Genomic DNA, 20,187 nt, shown 5'->3' on the forward strand with positions numbered 1-20,187 from the left:
GGGCCCCGCTTTACAGCGCTTCGCTTTACAGCGTTCCGCTAATGCAGCGGTTGTCAGTTGCAGAAAGGCCTCACTCTTACAGCGCTTGTTCCACTTGTATGGCTTTTTTTTGCCATCGTGCGGCATTTTGGTCAATGTTAGTCAATGGGTTCTGCTTTACAGTGGTTTTCGCTTTACAGCAGGGGTCCGGAACATAACCCACTGTATGAGTGGCGCCCTACTGTATTACATTCACCCACACCCCACTCTTAAATAATCATTCATTCTATTCCATTGATTTAAAATACACATACCAGCATACAGCAGGACCCTGATCCAACATAAAATATTTACAAGCAAGGTCCAGTGTTGGAAATGCCTCATATGATGGCATGTCCAGTGATATTTTCTTTTTTGATCTGAAGTTGTCCATATTAACCTTATGTTGGCAAAATCCTTGAATTTTGCTGATGTCCATGTATTTTTATATTACTGTTCTAGGGGTTAATGACAGGGCAACAAGAATGGACTTCATGTGCCCTAGTGGTCACTAAGATGCTGTCCTGGGCTTCTATTGGGAGGAAGGGTGGGATATAAACAAACAAACAAACAAACAAATAAAAGAGACTTTCTCCCAACTATTACGCAAGGGTTGGATGACTTAAACACCTTAAACAATTCAGTAAATTGCAAGGAGAGATGGAAGCTAATTTTAGGAGTGACTGAGAGAATGCCATTGGTAGGTACTTACTATATCAGCAAAGGAGGAGAGGTACCCTCATCATCCAATACCTTGCTTTCATCAGGAGGCCTTTAGAAAAGTGGACTCCCTCCACTGATGATATGTGCCCAGGAATGTTAATGTGTGACTTTTTCCAAGGCACTCAGCAGGAAGTGGGAAACTTGAACTCTAAGTCCCCTGCATTTCACAGGGAGGAAAGGAAACCAATCTCAGAACTGAAGGTGATTGCAGGCAGCACAAGAAATATTCCTGATCTTCCCAGCCACCCAGTGCAAACTGAGAGACTATAACCCAATGCAGAAGTCCTGTACAGACATGCTAATCCCTCAAATGATTGACAAAGAGCAAAGGATGAGCAAACTAGCTCCAACCCACTTTAACTGTCCCCATTTCTCTCTAAACAAGGGTGGGGGAACCTTTTTAGCCCAAGAACCACATTTCCTTATGGGCAACCTTTCTGCCAGTAGTGGGTGGGGTCAAAGGCAAAGTGAGTGGAGCAAAAAATGTGAATTTTGCCTTTGTACAATAGGATCATTTCTACACACTTACACATCCGTCTCTATCCTCCATCCAGGCATTCAAGCATCATTAGCAGAGTTCAAGGACATATTCCAGCCAGGGTGCAGAGCAACATCGGTGAATAGTGGCCCTGGGGAGACTCCTGAGGGCCAGCTAGTGAGGCCTGAAGGGGCACATTTGGCTCCCAGGACTGAAGCTCCTCATCCCTGCTCTACATTTGGAAGAATAACTTCTGAAGTGGGGGAGCCTTTTCTGCACAATGTTGAACCCAGATTTCTTGGTAGTCTAAATACATGAGTAGAACAGACTTCCCACTGTAGTTCAGCCTGCAACATGTGGATGGCTGTGAGAGCAGTGATGGAGTGGAGACAACCCTCTCACATGATGATGGTGTGAGAGAATGCTTGAAGAGGGCTAGAATTGGCCATGCATTGCAGAGGAACTTCTGGGACAGATCGCCTGTGATGCTTGTTGTTTGCAACTGGATACAGGCTCCACCTTGCCATGATAGCTAATTTATTTTGCTCATATTTCAACCCTCTATATAAGGCTTATTTCTGGGAAAAGGAGTAGGCCATTTAAACTCTGTTTATATTCTGTAATTTCTATTCTTTTTTTTGCACTTAGTGCTGGGTGGCAATGCTGATTTCATCTGCACAGGGCCCATGTCCTTTGACCCATTGACCTTTGACGCATTGACTCATGCTTTTGTTCAGTTGTCTGTTTTTGCAAACAGTTTGGGAGTAAATAATGAAGGAAACATTCTGTTCTGGGAACCTCTTGCTGTGCTATAAGCAATTATGCCAATAGTTGCTGCTATAAGTAGGGATGGCAATTTTGGATTCTCTCAGCTTTCCAGTGTTAAGTTTCTTTCTCGCTGTTTCTTTATTAGTTTGAAATTTTATTTTTAAAAAAAGCCCTCATGAAAATTAATCAGCATTTTAGTATGAACTTTTTTACCTATTATATACATTTTGCAAAGGAATTTACTCTAATATAAGGCATTTTTGTATGCTAATATACGCACTTTTATACATGCACAATTTATTCTAGAATATGCATTTTTGTACATATTACCTGGCTGGAGAACTGCATTGCAAAATTCAGAGAAGTGCAAATTTTGATGGATGGCTGTGTTTTGGTTCTCACATTCTTTCATAGAATAATAGAGTTGGAAGTGGTTGATAAGGCCATTGAGTCCAACCCCCTGATCAATGGAGGAATCTAAATTAAAGCATACCCGACACATGGCTGTCTAGCTGCCTCTTGAATGTGCCCAATGTTGGAGAGCCCACCACCTTGCTCGGTAATTGGTTCCATTGGAAGTATTTCCTGATGGCTGGCCAAAATCTAGCTTCCTGTAACTTGAGCCCATTGTTCCATGTCCTGCACTCTGAGATGATTGAAAAAGATCCTGGGCCTCCTCTGTTTGACAACCTTTCAAGTACTTGAACAGAGCTATCATATCTCCCCCCCCCCGTCTTCTCCTCTCAAGACTAAACATTGCCCACTTGCAGTTTTTTCAGTCTCTCCTATTAGGCCTTTGTTTCTAGTCCCTTGATCATCCATGTTGCCTTTCTTTGAACCTGTTCCAGTTTGTCTGCATCCCTCATAAAGTGTAGTGTCTAGAACTGGATGTAGGACAGGGTGACGCCTAACCAGTGCCAAATAGAGGGGAGCTAGTGCTTCACATGATTTGGAAACTATGCTTCTGTAAATGCAGCTTAAATAGCATTTGCCTTTTTTGCAGCCACATTGAACCAATAGGCTCACATTCAGCTTGTGATCAACAACAATTCAAAAATCCTTCTTGCCTGTAGTATTGATGAACCAAGTATCCCCATCTTGTATCTGTGTATTTGGTTTCTTTTTCCTAGGTGTAGAACTTTGCACTGATCCCTGTTAAATTTCATTCTGTTATTTTCAGTCCAATGCTTCAACCTCTTTTCTTCTGGGTATTAGCTAGCTCTCCAGTTTTGTATTATCTTCAAATTTGATAAGCATACCTTGCACCTCCTCATCCGAGTCTTTCTTTCTTTCTTTCTTTCTTACTTACTTACTTACTTATTTATTTCATTTATACCCTGCTTTTTCATGAGAGAAACCCAAGGAGGCTTACATATGGTTCCCAGGTGGTCTCCCATCCCGGCACTGACCAGACCTGACGCTGCTTAGCTTCAGCAGGGTGCTTGCCTCATGTGCCTTCTTCAGACCATAGCCTGGGACCATATCCCATTAATAAAAATGTTGAAGAGCACTGGGCCCAGGACTGAGCCCTGTGGTACCCCTCTCCCTCCCTGAATATTCCCTCAAATATATTGTTCTTTCATTGATTTTACTTCTGCAATGAGTTGGACTCAAGGGTCTTATAGGCGCCTTCCAATTCCACTGTTCTATGATTCTACTGATAGTACAGCACAGCAGTACAGTCTCTGTCTGTGCCACCCCCCTCGAATAATCAAGCTCCTAGCATGAAGTAAGCAAGCCTATAATAGCCTATAATAGCAGAGAAGGGCAATGATGATGTGAAACTGCATTCCTTTCAAAATATTGATATTTTTTCCAAAATGTTGGTATTTTGTTTCAAAACCTATTTACCCATTTAAATGGGTAAGAAGACTGTCTCCTGGAGCCAGGCACACAGTTTTATCTGGTAAAGTGAATGATTAGAGGGTTGGAGCCGAAATGATCTCAATCCAACTATTAATATTTATTTTTTGGGAAGGAAAAAAATTGGACCAGTAAAAGCAATGGACGGCAAACAAAGAACGAACTCAAATCGATACTGCTTGTTAGGTCAATCGAATGCTTTCAAAACAGCACCAGCCAATGGATCCCATCCCTAAATATGGCAAATGCCAACATGCTCCATAATTTCTGGTCTTGTTATCAAATAAAACTTTGTGCAGAATAAATGAGATGAAGCTCACAGCAGGACATTGTTAGGGATAAATTGAAACCCCCAGTGCTTGTAAAACTATAATTCACTTGTCCTACCTAAACCAGCTTGGGCTTCATGGGAAATAGAACCAAAGTGGCCTTTATTTGACTTTTGATATAAAATGTCGGTTTATTTCCTGGTGACCTGACCCTTACCTACATCCCAGTGGCTCGCATAATAAAAGCCGGTTTAAGCTGGAAACTTCCCTACTATGCATTTCTGTATCACATTTATGCTTATGGCCTTGCTTATTGTTACTAATGTGCCTTGCATAGGAATGTCAAACGCTGTTCCAATGTCCCACAAACCTTGACTTGTAATACTCCTTTTGATATGTAAGCAAAGTAATATCATGTCTGTCTCCAGTTTAGGGGGCGCCCGGTTGCAGCTGGGCCTCCCCTCAATAGTTGCCTTTGTCTGCTCCTGCATAGTGCTTATCTCAAGGACATGCGAAATATGCAGACATAGAGTCTAAGAGATGGTCTTGATGTTTCCACTTTGTCCTTCCCCCTGTACCCCTTTACCTCCTTACATATGCCCCAAAGCTATGACAGTTAGCAATTGCTTCTTTTGTATTTTATGACGTGAACCCGATATTGTAAACTTCGGGGTAAGCCTATATAAACCCTTAAACACCAATAAACGAGGTTCCCATGCTGGCCTGCTTCGGCTTGTAAGTATTGGGTCCCCTTTGCAAAGGTTTTTGTCTCGTGTTACTTGATCTCTGATAGTGGGTTCATTTGCACTCAACTCTGCACTCTTCCCGGGTGTAATAAGCGAGTTGGGGTTGACAGGGCGACTTGCGTGTTGGGTTTGGACCTAACAACATGATTGATCCATTGGTTATATTGTTTGGCTATGTCAAAGACTTGGATGTATCAATGATATCCATGTATGTGGAACTGGTCATTCCTTTGCTAACAGCTGCTCATATACTATATCTGGGAAAATATGACTATACCTGTCATGAGCCCCACAGAACACTCCTGGAACGATGAATAAGAAGAATGGGACCCAAGGGGAGGTCTTAGCAACTTGCAACCAGGAAGTGTTGAGACAGTAGGCTTCAGTACTTTTGACAGTGACAGCTGCTTCCCCTTACTGATCAGAAGCCTGTCCCTTCTCCTCCCCTCCAACCCCCCTTCTCCTCCCAAGTTGCTGCTGCTGTGTGCCCCTCCTCTATAGAAGGAGGATCTCAATGAAGTGCCAGCCCCCCCCCATTGCCTCAGAGATGTAGGCAACTGCACCAACAGGCTCAGCTGGCCTCCATTTTTCCACCTCAGAGTACTCATGTGCATGAATTCTTGTTCTGTGACACTTTCCTCACACAAGTAGAAAAAGCCCACCCAAACCTACTTAAGGGTTTTAAGGGAGTGTGTCTAATTGCTGCAACAAAGTCTTAGCTTTGAGTAGTAATGCCTAATTATGCTGTGTAGATATGCAGAATCCTGTGTGAGCTATAAGCTGATCCATGAAGCAGTCCAGACTGAAGTTTCTCATTAAACATACTGGTGAAAAATACACCAGTGAGTCTGATTCAAATGGCTTTGGCCAGGACAATACTCACATTAGAGGACTAGATGGTAAGAATCTGGGAAAAGATTCACATGGTGAAATTTACTGATATATATGAGTGAGGAAGAGAACAAGATGCCATCCCCCTGACCAGGTGCCCTCTCCCACAGTCTTCGGGGTTTGAATGTGTATATTTGAAGTTGGGTGGCCAGGAGAGAATAGGGATTCTGTTGGTGTACCGCCCACCCTGCTGCTCAATAGTCTCCCTTCCTAAGCTAGCTGGGGTAGTCTCGGGGTTGGTGTTGGAGTCCCCTCGGCTTGTGGTATTGGGTGACTTCAACATCCATGCCGAGACTGCTCTGTCAGGAGTGGCTCAGGATTTCATGGCCTCCATGGCAACCATGGGTCTGTCCCAAGTATTATCTGGCCCCACTCATGTCGCTGGTCACCTTGTTTTCTGTGTTGGATGGGATGATGGTGATCTTGGTGTGGAGGAACTTTCTATAGTTCCGTTGTCATGGACAGATCACTACCTGGTTGGGTTTATACTCACTGGGACTCAGAACCTCTGCAGGGGTGGGGGACCGATTAGGATGGTCCGCCCCAGGAGGCTGATGGATCCAGATGGTTTTCTGATGGCTCTTGGGGATTTTCCTGTTACCACGGCAGGTGATTCTGTCGAAGCCCTGGATGACCTCTGGAATGGGGAAATGACCAGGGCAGTGGACACGATTGCTCCTGAGTGTTCCCTCTTACGGAGTGGAGCCAAACCACCTCCCTGGTTTACCAGGGAGCTGGCGGCGATGAAACATATAAGACGGGGACTTGAGCGACGTTGGCGGAAGACTCGGTGCGAGTCTGACTGAACACGGGCTACAGCCTATCTGAAAGCCTACTCCGTGGCAGTGCGGGCTAAGAATAAACTTTTCTTTTCTGCCACCATTGCATCTACGTCCAGCGGAGCTATTTCGAATGGTCAGGGGTCTTTTAAACTCTGGCCCCCAGGAGGGTAATATAGACCACTCAAGAGCCCGCTGTCAAGAATTTGCATGGCACTTTGCAGATAAAGTCGCTCAGATTCTCTCCGACTTGGACGCTAAAATTGATACAGTCTCAGGGGATGTAACTTTGGTTCCTGCTTGTCCAATAATAATGGATTCCTTTCAATTTGTACAGCCCGAGGATGTGGACAAGATCCTTGGAGAGGCGAGAGCCACCACATGTCTGCTGGATCCTTGCCCTTCCTGGCTCATCAAAAGTGCCAGAGGGGGACTGGCCAAGTGGGTGAGGGGAGTAGTTAATGCCTCTTTACAACAAGGCAGAATTCCATCGTGCCTAAAAGAGGCAGTTATACGGCCTTTGTTGAAAAAGCCCTCCCTGGATCCCTCCATAATGGGAAATTATTGGCCAGTCTCCAACATTCCATTTTTGGGCAAGGTAATAGAGCGTGTGGTGGCCGCCCAACTCCAGAGATTCTTGGATGAAACGGATTATCTGGATCCATTTCAGTCTGGTTTCAGGCCTGATTACGGGACAGAGACAGCTTTGGTCGCCTTGGTGGATGACCTTCGCAGAGAGCTAGACAGGAGGAGTGTGTCCCTGTTAGCTCTACTGGACCTCTCAGTGGCTTTCGATACCATTGACCATGGTATCCTTCTGGACCGCCTTTCTGGGATGGGACTTGGGGGCACCGTGTTACGATGGCTCCATTCCTTTCTGGAGGGATGAACTCAGAAGGTGGTGCTGGGGGACTCCTGTTCGACTCCTTGGCCATTGACCTATGGGGTCCCTCAGGGTTCAGTTTTGTCCCCCATGTTATTTAACATCTATATGAAACCGCTGGGAGAGGTTGTCCTGGGGTTTGGGGTTCGGTGCCATCAGTATGCGGACGACACCCAACTCTATTTCTCCTTTCCACCTAAAGCCAAGGAAGCTGTCCTGGTCCTGAACCAGTGCCTGGCATCAGTGATGGACTGGATGAGGGCGAACAAATTGAAACTAAATCCAGACAAGACAGAGGTGCTCCTGGTCAGTTGAAGGGCAGATCAGGGAATAGGGATTCAGCCTGTGCTGGATGGGGTTACACTCCCCCTGAAGACACAGGTTCGCAGTTTGGATGTGCTCCTGGACTCAGCTCTGAACTTGGAGGCCCAGGTCTCAGCCGTGGCCAGGAGTGCCTTTGCCCATTTAAGACTAGTGTGCCAGCTGCGCCCGTTCCTGGAAATGCCTGATTTGACTATGGTGATGCATGCCTTAGTTACATCCCGTTTAGACTACTGTAACGCGCTCTATGTGGGGCTGCCTTTGAAGACTGTTCAGAAACTTAAACTGGTACAAAGAGTTGCAGCCAGAGTATTAACAGGGGCTGGTTACAGGGACCATACAACTCCCTTGTTACAACAGCTCCACTGGCTGCCAGTTTGTTTCCGGTCACAATTCAAACTGCTGGTTTTGACCTTTAAAGCCCTGTATGCCCCAGGTCCAGGCTATTTGTCAGACTGTATCTCCTATACGAGCCTGCTTGGGCCCTGAGATCTTTGGGAGAGGCCCTTCTCTCAGTCCCAACACCCTCGCAAGTGCGATTGGTGGGCATGCGAGATAGGGCCTTCTTGGTGGCTGCTGCTAAGTTCTGGAACTCCCTTCCTAGGGAGGCACGAATGGCTCCCTCCTTGCCATCCTTCCGTCGGCAAGTAAAGACTTTTTTATTCCGACAGGCTTTTGGGATAGAAGGTGTTTAGGATTGGGCTTTACAAGGCTTGTTTTATTGTTTTATATTATTATCTGTATTTTTTAAATTGTTTTTAGATTTTTAAGTGCCTTTTACAGTTTTAAGGTTGTGCATAGTTTAATTGTATTTCAAATGTATGTTTTTCTATGTTTTTTAACTACATGTAGTTCTATTTGTAAGCCGCCCTGAGTTCCAGTTTGGAAAAAGGGTGGGGTAAAAATAAAGTTTCAATCAATAAATCAAAGACAACTTGATAACTTCTTTATTGAAATGTGGACTGGCTTCTAATGTTGCAGTGTAATAACACTCAAGAAAATATCCAATCATATATACTACTTGAAACACTTTAAAGAACAATATCTATTTGACTATATATAGATTTATATTTTTATTTATATGAGGGTGTATATGGGTGGCACGACTCTGGGGTTGGTTCACCTGGTGCAAAATACTTTGGCTAGGCTGTTGGTATGGACAGACTACTACCAGCACATAATTTCAGTGCTTAAAAGCTTACTCTGACTACCCATATGTTCCTGGATCAAGTTCAAGTTCAACTTGAACCAAATACTATCCAGGCTTTTCTATCTAGCCCTTGGGACTCTTCCACAGGTTGCTGCTCCCCCCTCCTCAGTTATATCCTCTCCACAGGCTAGGCTTCATACCCTCCTTGAGTGTTTTTGCCTGGCTGGATCCCTATGTACCCCTGGAATGCCTTCTTTTTGCTGCTCCACTAATGCCAAAGGAAGAACAGGAGGAACCAGGAGGCCTCCATGTGTGGACCTCCTGTACCACATGAAGTTCTCCTCTCTGCCCATGGAGAGGGAAAGCCACAAAAACCTATGCCCCCTTTGACCATAAGATAGCCTTGAGGTTTTTATTATTTATTATTATTAAACACCATTATCTTCTCAGTTCCAACGCTCTGCTCTCAAACATAGGTATGTGTCTTAAAAGTGTTATGGCCCTTTGGCACCACCCTTTGGCAGTTGCCTGGAGTCTGAAATTCCTGAGGCTACAGAGCTCCCAGGATCCAAACAAAGGAAAGCTATTGTCTCCTATTGATACAAATAGAATGTGTCCACCATCCTGGGTAAACGTGAAACAAATGTACCAATTTTCATTGGACAAAGATCAGAAGAATATGTGCCTCAGTGTATATTTCATAAGAACCACTGACTATTACACACTAAGAGAGAATTGGCATTGGGCCTATAAAATGGGTACCATAGAAGGCACAGAGGAAGCATCAACCACTTATTATTTCTCTGGCCACCACTGGGCCACATAGACCATTTTCAAAAAGCTATGGAATTAATTGTATGCAGTACAGTGTTCAAGGTGCTTTATGTTTTTCCTCTTTGGAACAAGTTGCTAGCACATCTTTTGAACTCCAGATACAAAGCAAGGGAAAGGACTGTCTCTCCGGCTGTGTCATTCTTCATTTTAATGAGGCAAAAGTGTCACATTGAGCAGTGTGAATTTGAAATATTATAATATGCTTCAGTTTTATGTCACAGTAAGTCTGTTCCTTAAAAAGGCCCCAATGATTCTAAATTCTGAACCTTGTTGACAAGACATCTGTTTGCTTGTCTTATAATTCCCCCCTGCCCTGCTGCTTTTTTTCTCATTATCATATATATTAAAAGGAACCTATTGAAGTATTTTGCATAATGATAAAAAGGGCAATTTTTAACAAAAAGAAAGAATAACATGTTGTTGTTGTGCAAAACACAACAGCTTAAAGAGGCAATAATCCCCCAACCCTACTTTGTTTGTCTCTTAAACTTATTTTATATTAATGAAAATGGTATAGTTTTTTCTTTCCTTAGTTATTTTTTTTAAAAAAATGTATTTTATGCAAATAACATGTACTCACACAAGAACACACTTTCTCCTCCTGCCACACACATAATAAGAGGAACCTATCCATAAGAAATTTCCAGTACTCCTACTTCATTGGTCAACTGGTGTGAATTGAATTAAATTCAATGCATTTAATTGAAAAAGAAGTACAATCAGTGGGGGCTGTTCCATTAGGGTGAATGGGGTGCAGCTCCACCAACCTCAGTCTGTGCTCAGTGAGTCCCCACCTGCCTGCCTTTAATTACAGCAACCAGTCCAGGGTCTGGCCCTGCCTGATACCTTCCTTCTCCTCCTCCTTAGTGTTTCCCTTGTAGAACTCAACAGAGAGGAAAAGGATGGTGACAAAACTAGGATTAAGCTATTGTCATTGGTTCTGGCTTTCATTGGCTACTGTTGGCCACCTTGCCTCCTCCCCCCTCAATCCCATGGAGCACAAGTCAGCACTGGGTACAATGCATTACTGAAACCAACATTGCACCTTCCTTTGTTGTGGACTGCAGCATACTTGCCTAGTCTGATATTTCCCACATTGCTCTGCAGATGGATGGGAGACCTGGGATGTGCTATACCTGGGTAAAAGTGTGCACTTTTCCTAAAGAGCTGTTTACATATCTAAGGCTAGTATTCTCCACTGAAAGTTTGACTTGCCCATTGAATTCTGCTTGCCCCTGTTTGCACCATTATGCTTCTGTCTTTAACACTATCCATGGAGAATTCCAGACCAGCATATTCCACTCATAGTTACACTGTATTATGGGATTTGTATTCTGCACAACTACAAAACCCACGATGCAGCATGACTGTGGGGGTATTCACATGTTACTCTGTACCCAAGTAGAAGCCCCCTGTACCTGGGTACAGCTGCTCTTGAGAAAGAGTCTACACCTGGTGATTTGAAAAATCACCACATGTACTGGTACCCTGAAAAAAGACATATTTTGTTCACGTGGTGATTCTCCCTGCATGCTGTCTACATGGAGCTGATCGTGAGCAATTAGTTTTTCTCCCCCAGGACAGCCTGAGCCTTTGTTCTAGGAGCAGCCGCAGGAGCTGCTGCCAATCAGAAATGAGCTCAAAGAAATGTCAGTTGCTGGAACCACAGAGCAGGAAAGAGGAATAAAGCTAAAATGGAGGCAAGGGCAAGAAAGAGGGAAGGGAGACCAGCCTGAAGCAACGAATGAGCTTGAGGGAAGAAAAGAGGCAAAAAGCGAGGCGGGGGGAGCGGAGAGAGAGAGCTTTGAAGGACTCACTGCAATTTTTAAAAAGTCTACTCAGAAGTAAGTCCCATTGAGTTCAGTGCTTCTATGTGCTGGCAGTGACTGAGTTTGAGGGAAGGAAGGAGGAAAAAAGGGGGAGAGGAGAAAGCTTTGGAGAATTCACATTTGAATTTTAAAAAATGCGTACTCAGAAGTAAATCCTACTGAGTTCAGTGGGGCTTACTCTCAGGGAAATGGAGTGACAAAAATGTGAGAGAGACTTGTCAGGAAGCTAGAGCTAGGTTTTAAAAATAAGTTTGTTGTACAAACGTACATGGAGTTTAAGCCTCTTGTGGGCTCAGACAAGTGAAAACTGCTATCTTGAGAGAAGGGCAGAAGGAAGCAGTAATCAGAAAGCGAGTGAAGAGAGAGAAGGGGCAGAGATTCTGAGGGCTCGCAATATAACTCTAAAAACATCTACTCATCTACTTAGTTCAATCGGGCTTACTCACAGGTAAGTGGAGTTAGGATTGCCTAAAAAAAGCAAATGTATCAGAGAAGCTAGAGCTAGGCAAGGACTGTTTACATTGTTAATTTTTACAAAATTAAGTTTGATTACATTCCTAGTACAATCCTAACCGCATACCTACTCTAAAGTAAATTCCATTCAGTTTGGTGGGACTTACTCCCAGGCAAGAAGCATTAGGATTCCAGCCCCTTAAAAGAAACAGTTGGGGGTGCAGAGAAAGGGAGGGGAGTTTGCCTCTGTGTCTGCTCACAGTCCAGCCCAGTCCTAGCCATGTTTACTCAGAAGTGAGTCCTACTGAGCTCAGTGGAACTTACGCCCAGGTAAGTGGGGTTGGGATAGGATTGCAGCATCACTTTGAGGGGAATGTAGGAAGAGGTGAAAGAACAACAGAGAGGTAATGGAGAGAGAAAAGACTTGTGGGGGGGACCTTGAGATTCTGAAGCAGAGCTTGTGACCCCTGTGGGCTCAGACAAGTGAAAATTGCTATCTTGAGAGAAGGTGGGAGGATGTACCAGTAATCTAGTAAAGGGGGTGGGGAGAAAGACTTAGGAATCTGAAGTTACAGTGCAGTCTCAGCCATGTTTATTCAGAAGTAAGTTCCATTGAGTTTAATGGGGCTAACTCCTGAAGTGAAAGTGAATATAGAATTACAGCCTTTAACTTCTAAATTCAATCCTTTCCTTTAAATACTAGGTGACATATCAATAAATATTATAAAATTTATAATGTCTGTTAAACGTTCAATGTGTCATCATGTGACTCTTATTGTTGCTTGTTACTAGTACACCTACTTTTCAGGATAGTGCCACAAATAGATTCCAAAACTTGCTCCATCCCCCCTGTGCAGGTAATGAATAATAGCTGCTATCACAACTGCAATAATAAAATAACTTAATGGCTAGGTAACACATTGCTCAGAAATGATGTTGTTGTTATGTGCCTCCAAGTTGACTACGACTTATGGCGACCCTATGAATCAGTGACCTCCAAGAGCATAGTTATCAATAAATAATAGAAATTTTGGGTAATAGTTATCCCTTGTACCTTAACAACATAATCCCAAGCAGGTTCATCAAAAGTAACTTTCACAGTTCAATGGAGCTTACTCTCAAGTAATTGTGCAAAGGATTGTAGCCTTAATCTTATTTAATGCCTTATTTCCTTTACGTCTAAACTTTTTTGCAAAGAGCTCAGTGTGGCATACGTAGTCCTGCACCTCTCAAATATATCCACAGAATAGCCATATGAGGTAGTTTAGGCTGAGAAGGTGACTAAGCCCAGAAGTCACCCAGTGAGTTTCATGGCAGAATGAGGGTTTGAATCCAGGTCTCCCAGGCCCTAGCCCAGTACTCTTATCGCTACACCACACTGGCTTTTGCAGAACTTGTACACTACAGTACCTCTATAAATCCAATATAAATTACCCACTATACTTCTCTTCCTTGGTCTTTTAAAACCTATTGAAATCAATGGTAAGGTAAATTCTGTTGTGTGCTTTCTATTTCCTCCTAAAGGTCAAGAAAGAGAAATGTAGGCAAGACTCTTCCAATAATTTGATGACATAGGTCAGCAGTGATACACGGGGGGGGGAGGGAGAATGGCAGTTGCACAGAGATGGCAAGGTTGGGGGTACTTTGGTGGAATGCAGCACAAGCTTGCAGGTGTGTGCCCACCTGCTGCAGGATGGTGGTGCCACCAGCCCTGAACGTGCAGGCACCTTGTCTCATTCAGTGAGTGGCAATGTTGTCATTACTGAGAGAGCACTGCTATTGCAGAGTCAGGGATCCACCCTGTGTTTTACTAAAACCTCAAGAACCACCAACTGCAGCCAGCTGCAAAAGACATACGTCTAGTATGAAAGAACATGGTGTCTGAGAAGCTGCTGAGCACAGGGTTATCAGAACTGAGATGAGCTCACAGTCTTTCCACACATAGATCTGTTCCTACTTTCCACAAGTATTCTTAATTTCAGTTGTCAAATTTCCAAACGGATGTGTGTCCTTTTGTTGCTATTGTTAAACAACTGGAAGCCAGAAGCGCTTGCCAATTGACTACATATCTCCCAGGGATCTACCAATAGATTACAGTCTATCTTCTGGCCATCCCTGCACTAAATCATTTGTATGGGCACAGACCTACCTTGCAGGGTTGTTGTAGCATGGTTCAAAGGAGTGCTTGCAAGAATGAAAGTACAATAGCAGAGGTAAGACTCTTCAAAACATTGCCAAAGAAGGCATTCTCAAAAAAACAATGTCACCTTTCTACTGTGTATCCAGAAAGTGAGAAGAAAAAAATTGTGGATCTGCTCATCTCTCTGCATCTCTTTTCTATGTCAAGTGTTGTGCATTAAAATTAGACACACCTGATGCTCAAACACATGTTAATGGCTGCCTCCATTAGAAACTGCTGTCAGGCGTAGCTGCATCACATGGTTTTATGGTAACACAAACCTGCCGTGTAGGGTTGTGATGTTTTGTTTATTTATTTATTTATTATTTGATTTATATCCTGCCCTTCCAGCAGGAGCCCAGGGTGGCAAATACTATATGGTTCGAATGGTTAGACTTCATGGTTAGACTAGATCAGGATCTAATACTCTAGATCAGGATGGTTAGACTTCAGGTTTTTTGTATTTATTTTTTTATTATTATTATTACAAAAACCCAAGATCCACCAACCAGAGCAAGCCAAAAAATATATGCACTTAAGTGTTAAATAATTCTTAGCCCAGGAATTTGTTTGGAGTTCCAAAATTTAACTGTGCTCACAGTATTTCTACACAAAAATCCACTCTGATTACCCCCCACTTTCTTCATTTCAGCTGTATAATGGTGGGGTGGTCATTTTCTTGTTTTCATTGTGAAACAGGAGTCTGAAATCCTCACTGATCTTCTGTGAGTCATCCTGAGATACACCAATACACTTTGATCTACTTTTTGCCCACCCTGCATTTACAGTGCTATCCAAAAGCTAAATATTATGACATAGTTCAGTGGTTCCCAACCTGGGGGCCGTGAAGTAATCAAGAGGGGGCCGCGAACAGTAAAGAAATTAATAATTTATTAATTTTTTAAAAAAGTCTTCACTCTCTGGACACTGTATGCTCCCCACTGCCGCTGCAGATGACACCTCCATGCTCCAAATGAAAGGGGGGGGGACTTTTGCTGAAGTGCTAGAGCATCTTTCAGGCACACCAAAGGCAGGCATCTGCCTCTAAAATACATGGCAGACACCAAAGGAGGCTGAGAGTGGAGGTACCAGACAGAAGAGGGAATTACTACCACTGACTGCCATCTCCTCACACTACCGCTGCTGCTGATGCCCTTACTCAGAACGAGAGTGCTTTTAGTGAAGCAAAAAAGAAGCAAGGCTGCAAGGAAAGGCTGCAAGGAAAGGCTGCAAGGAAAGGCTGCTTTCCCCCTTCCTTCCTGGCAGCCAAGCTGCCTTCCTGGACACAGTGGCGTCACTAGCAGGAGTGCGGGGGGGGTGCGGACCTCTGGCGTGCGCCCTCCCAGGGCATGACAGGGGTGGCTGTTGTTGTGCATGCACACACACTCACCACTCGCTCCAGGCTGGTGGTGGAAGGCCCGTCCCAGCTTCACCGCCAGCGAGCGGGCGCCTGCTGTCGGTCTCGCTTGCCCGCCTCCGAGGAGGAGTTGGCTGCGCCGACCCGGAGTGCTTCTTGGCTCCTTTGCTGGCCAACGGTGCGAGGCGGCTCTGGGTGTCACCCCCCTCAGGGTGTCACCCAGGTGCGGTCCACACCCTCCGCAACCCGGTTGTGACGCCCCTGCCTGGACAGAGGAGGTCACAAAATATTTTGAGCTTATAAAGGGGGTCCCGTACTCATAAAGGTTGGGAACCACTGACATAGATCATAAAAAGAGATACTGATGATCACTTTTTGAAACTGAGCTACAAACATTTCTACTGAAAAACCATAAAAACCACAGCCCAGAGCTTTCCTGTTTCTCAAATACCAGGAAAGGCTTTCCAGGGGACAGAGTATGTTACAGTGGAAGCAGTAGGCTGGAAAGCCCAACTGATAACTAATTTCCCCCACATTTATATTTTGAGCGTAGTTTTGTGTATTAAGACGCATGATATCCACAAGAAAGAATCAGGTGTGCCATGTTGGAAGAATAGTTTCAGTTCATAATCTTTTAAGCAGCTTGTTTTTGTTGCAGCCCCCTCAAAATATTTTCATATATAAATATTCAATATATTTAGGTCTGCACTTTCACAGATATATCTATGAGTAAGTCCAATTGATCTCTATAGGACTGTATAGACATGTATAGGATTGTTCCATGAAAGCCTACATCAAAAACCATACATACTCTAATAACAGGCAATGAAAAATGCATTTTAATTATAATTATGATAGTTACAGGCTAGTATTTTCTTTTTAAAAGTTGGTGTTTTGATTTTAAAAACTTAAGAATCTGCAGGAAAAATGAAAAGAGTAAAACTACATTCCTGTTTCTGCCAAAACTCTCTATTGAATGTACCCCTTGACAGGAAACAGTTTCAGGAAGTATAACAGACCCAGCGTGCCTTGCCTTGTTGCCAGTAGAAGGGAATTGCTTCAATGGTGCATTTAATAAGTGTCATTGAAGCCATTTTCTTTCCCTGGCAGCAAATGTGTATATAACAGACTGTACACTCGTTGAATGTTACATGTGAATAACTGTACGAGTGAATTCCTGAAGGAATTGAAGAGATTGGAGATAAAGATATTATCGGTTCAAAAAAATTCTTGGACTGGAAGGATTTGATGGAACTTGAAATGGAGAAAGTTAACAGAATTAATCCCTGTTTTGTGTCAATGGAAAAACCTTCAAGAGATGTACTAGTGTATCATGTGGAAAAGAGGAACACAGATGCGGCTTTGCAACAATACTTCAGTGATACGTTTGGATTTGATGGCAAGAAAATATCTGTGATGGAGGAAATTCCTATCAGACTTTTATTATATGACTATGACAGCAAGATTTTTGGGTGCGTAAAGATGGAAGATGGAAGATGGACCCAATATGGATAATGACAGAAGAGCGATTTAAAATTACTGGACTTAGTAGATTTGATGAGTTGGATTAATTGGCATGTTTATTTAGAAAAAAAAATTGATTGACATATATCTCAAGGATTGGAAACTTCTCTTTGACTTTTTGTGGAAGATTAAAATGATATGATGTTAATGAGATTTGAAACCAACTAAGATAACCGTTGGAGGAAGGTGATTTTATAATCTATTAAGAGATAGGTTTGTTATATATTACAGATTTATAGCTGAACTATGACAAATCGGAAGTCAATATTCTTTCTTTTATATATATATATATATATTCTTTTTGTATTGTACTAGTTATTGATTTGTGTTGTTTTCTTTTTGTATTGTTTTGGTTTTGAAAATTGGAATAAAAATTAATTGAAAAAAATATTTTCATATATAAATATTCAATATATTTAGGTCTGCACTTTCACAGATATATCTATGAGTAAGTCCAATTGATCTCTATAGGACTGTATAGACATGTATAGGATTGTTCCATGAAAGCCTACATCAAAAACCATACATACTCTAATCAGGCAATGAAAAATGCATTTTAATTATAATTATGATAGTTACAGGCTAGTATTTTCTTTTTAAAAGTTGGTGTTTTGATTTTAAAAACTTAAGAATCTGCAGGAAAAATGAAAAGAGTAAAACTACATTCCTGTTTCTGCCAAAACTCTCTATTGAATGTACCCCTTGACAGGAAACAGTTTCAGGAAGTATAACAGACCCAGCATGCCTTGCCTTGTTGCCAGTAGAAGGGAATTGCTTCAATGGTGCATTTAATAAGTGTCATTGAAGCCATTTTCTTTCCCTGGCAGCAAATGTGTATATAACAGACTGTACACTCATTGAATGTTACATGTGAATAACTGTACGAGTGTACAGCCCAACTACTTGTGTACCCAGGCACACAGACTGTACACTCGTTGACTGTAACGTGTGAACAGGGCCTATGAGTAAAGTGCTTGTGCACAATATCTGGGGATGGTGACTATAATGTTAAAGATGGAAAGCAGGGCAATGCAAACAGGGCTGTAGTTATAATCTGCAAGAACAATGTGGACACCATTCATTTGTTTCCAAAAGCCAGTGTTCTGCAGAATTCATAACAAGGAAACCTGTTATATTATTTATTATAGGTCTTAAGTATGTAGTATGCTTATTTTTTTCTTATTTAATCTTCTCTCTGTTAAGAGATGTCAAGTTCTAACCAAAATGAGGGCTTCTGTATTTTGAAGCCACTGGATAGTAGGTAAAGTTCAGAACCATAAAGGTCAGAGATGTTTTGCAGGTTGGGCTTCTCTTATAGTAGCTTTTCTTCTGAAACATCTCCCTTGCTATGCAGCAGTTAAGTATACAAGATAGCCTTTCAAGACCAGACTTCTGCCTTCACCTCCCTCACCTCCTTCTCCTCTCCCCTTTTCTTTTTGTTTTCTGTTGTTTCATTTCTCTGCCTGCCTCTAGCTGTGCATTGAATAGCTCAGCTGACATTTGAAGTCAAGCTGAGGGTTGTGACTTAAACATTTGACAATTGGGATGGGGTGCTGGAAGCAGATGGATGCTTTATAAAGTTTTGGCTTTGAGTGGGAAAGAGGATCTCCAAAAGACTTAAGAGTTAATAAAGTTGTTCATGTCAATTGTGCAGATAGTAAGTTTATACTGGCTCCTTGATAGAGCAGCTGGGAATAAGGCAGCAGAGGAAGATTTCTGTGTTTGGCTCAGCTGCCTGACAGACCAACAAAGGGTATAGTTTCGCTCTCCATTCTTGGGATAGACAGATGCACATACTTCAAATTCTCAGCTGAGTTCAGCTTCCATTTGTTGCACAGGCAATAGATGATGAGAGGCTGAGCATGACTTTGTTGGTCCCAGTGAGGATGTCAGGAACTAATTTAAGGAATCCTTTTGTTTCAGGCAGGGATGGCCAGTTTCTTAATCCCCAAGGGGTAGCCTTTGTTTTAGTATAGCTTGTGAAAAGTAAGAATAGATCCAGGATTATATTGTGCTGTCTAGCTTCAGGCTGCTGGATGAGACTGACCAGTGTGCTTCAACCTTAGGTCCCCAGTAGCTGTTGGGTTGTAACTCTTGAGGCAGGAATCTGGGGCCCAACTCAGCAGAATGAGCAGAAGGATGCCCAAATGCAGCAGGGCTAGCCTTATCACATTTTGAAGTGAAGCAATACACATTGTCATCTAAAGCAGGGATGGATGAACTTGTGGGCTTCTGATATTGTTGAAGTCCCATCATCCCGAGCCAGCTTAGTCAATGGTCAGGGATGATGGGAGTTCTAGTCCAGCAACATCTGGAGACCCAAGCTTGAAGAATGTGGAGAATGAGATAGACTTTTTATATGTCAGAGGGTTCTTCTAATATATAATTATGCAGTCATAGAGTTGGATGGGGTCTTGTAAGCCATCTGATCTAGAGCTCTGCACAATACAGAGAATTCAGAACTAGAGCATCCCCAACAGTTGCTGTCTAGCTTTTGCATGAAGACCTTCAGCAAGGTAGACTCTGCCCTTTGTCTAGGTCAGATGTGGGGAAGCCTTTGGCCCTCTAGATGTGGCTGAACTATAGCTCCCATTAGCAAACATGGGTGATGCCCAGGGATGATGGGAGTTGTACCTCTGCAACCTTTGGAGGCACAAAGGTTCCCCACCCCTGCTCTGGTAATTGATTCCATTGTTGAATTGATCTTACCTCCAAGACATTTCTTCTGATATCCAACCAAAATTTACCCACCTAGAGCTTAAGCCTGTTAGGTTCCACTTGGGCAGAAGAGAACAAGTCTCTGTCCTCTTCTATGTGATAGCCCTTCAGGTATTTGAAGACACTTACCATGCTCCTCTTCTGTTATAGGAACATAGGGAGCTGCCTTCTATCGCATCAGACCATTAATCCAAATGACTAAGTATTGTCTGCAGTGACTGGCAGTGGCTCTCCAGGGTTTTGTGCAGGGTTCTATCCCAGACTTACCTGGAGATGCCGGGGACTGAACCAAGGCCTTTCTGCATGCAAAATGGATGCTCTATAGCCTTTCCCCATCTCTGTTCTAGGCTAACCATATCAAGTTTCTTCTACAGGAGCTCACCAGTGATGCCATCCAAGCAGTG

This window comes from Rhineura floridana, chromosome 17 (assembly GCF_030035675.1).
Source record: "Rhineura floridana isolate rRhiFlo1 chromosome 17, rRhiFlo1.hap2, whole genome shotgun sequence".
NCBI classification, from domain to species: domain Eukaryota; kingdom Metazoa; phylum Chordata; class Lepidosauria; order Squamata; family Rhineuridae; genus Rhineura; species Rhineura floridana.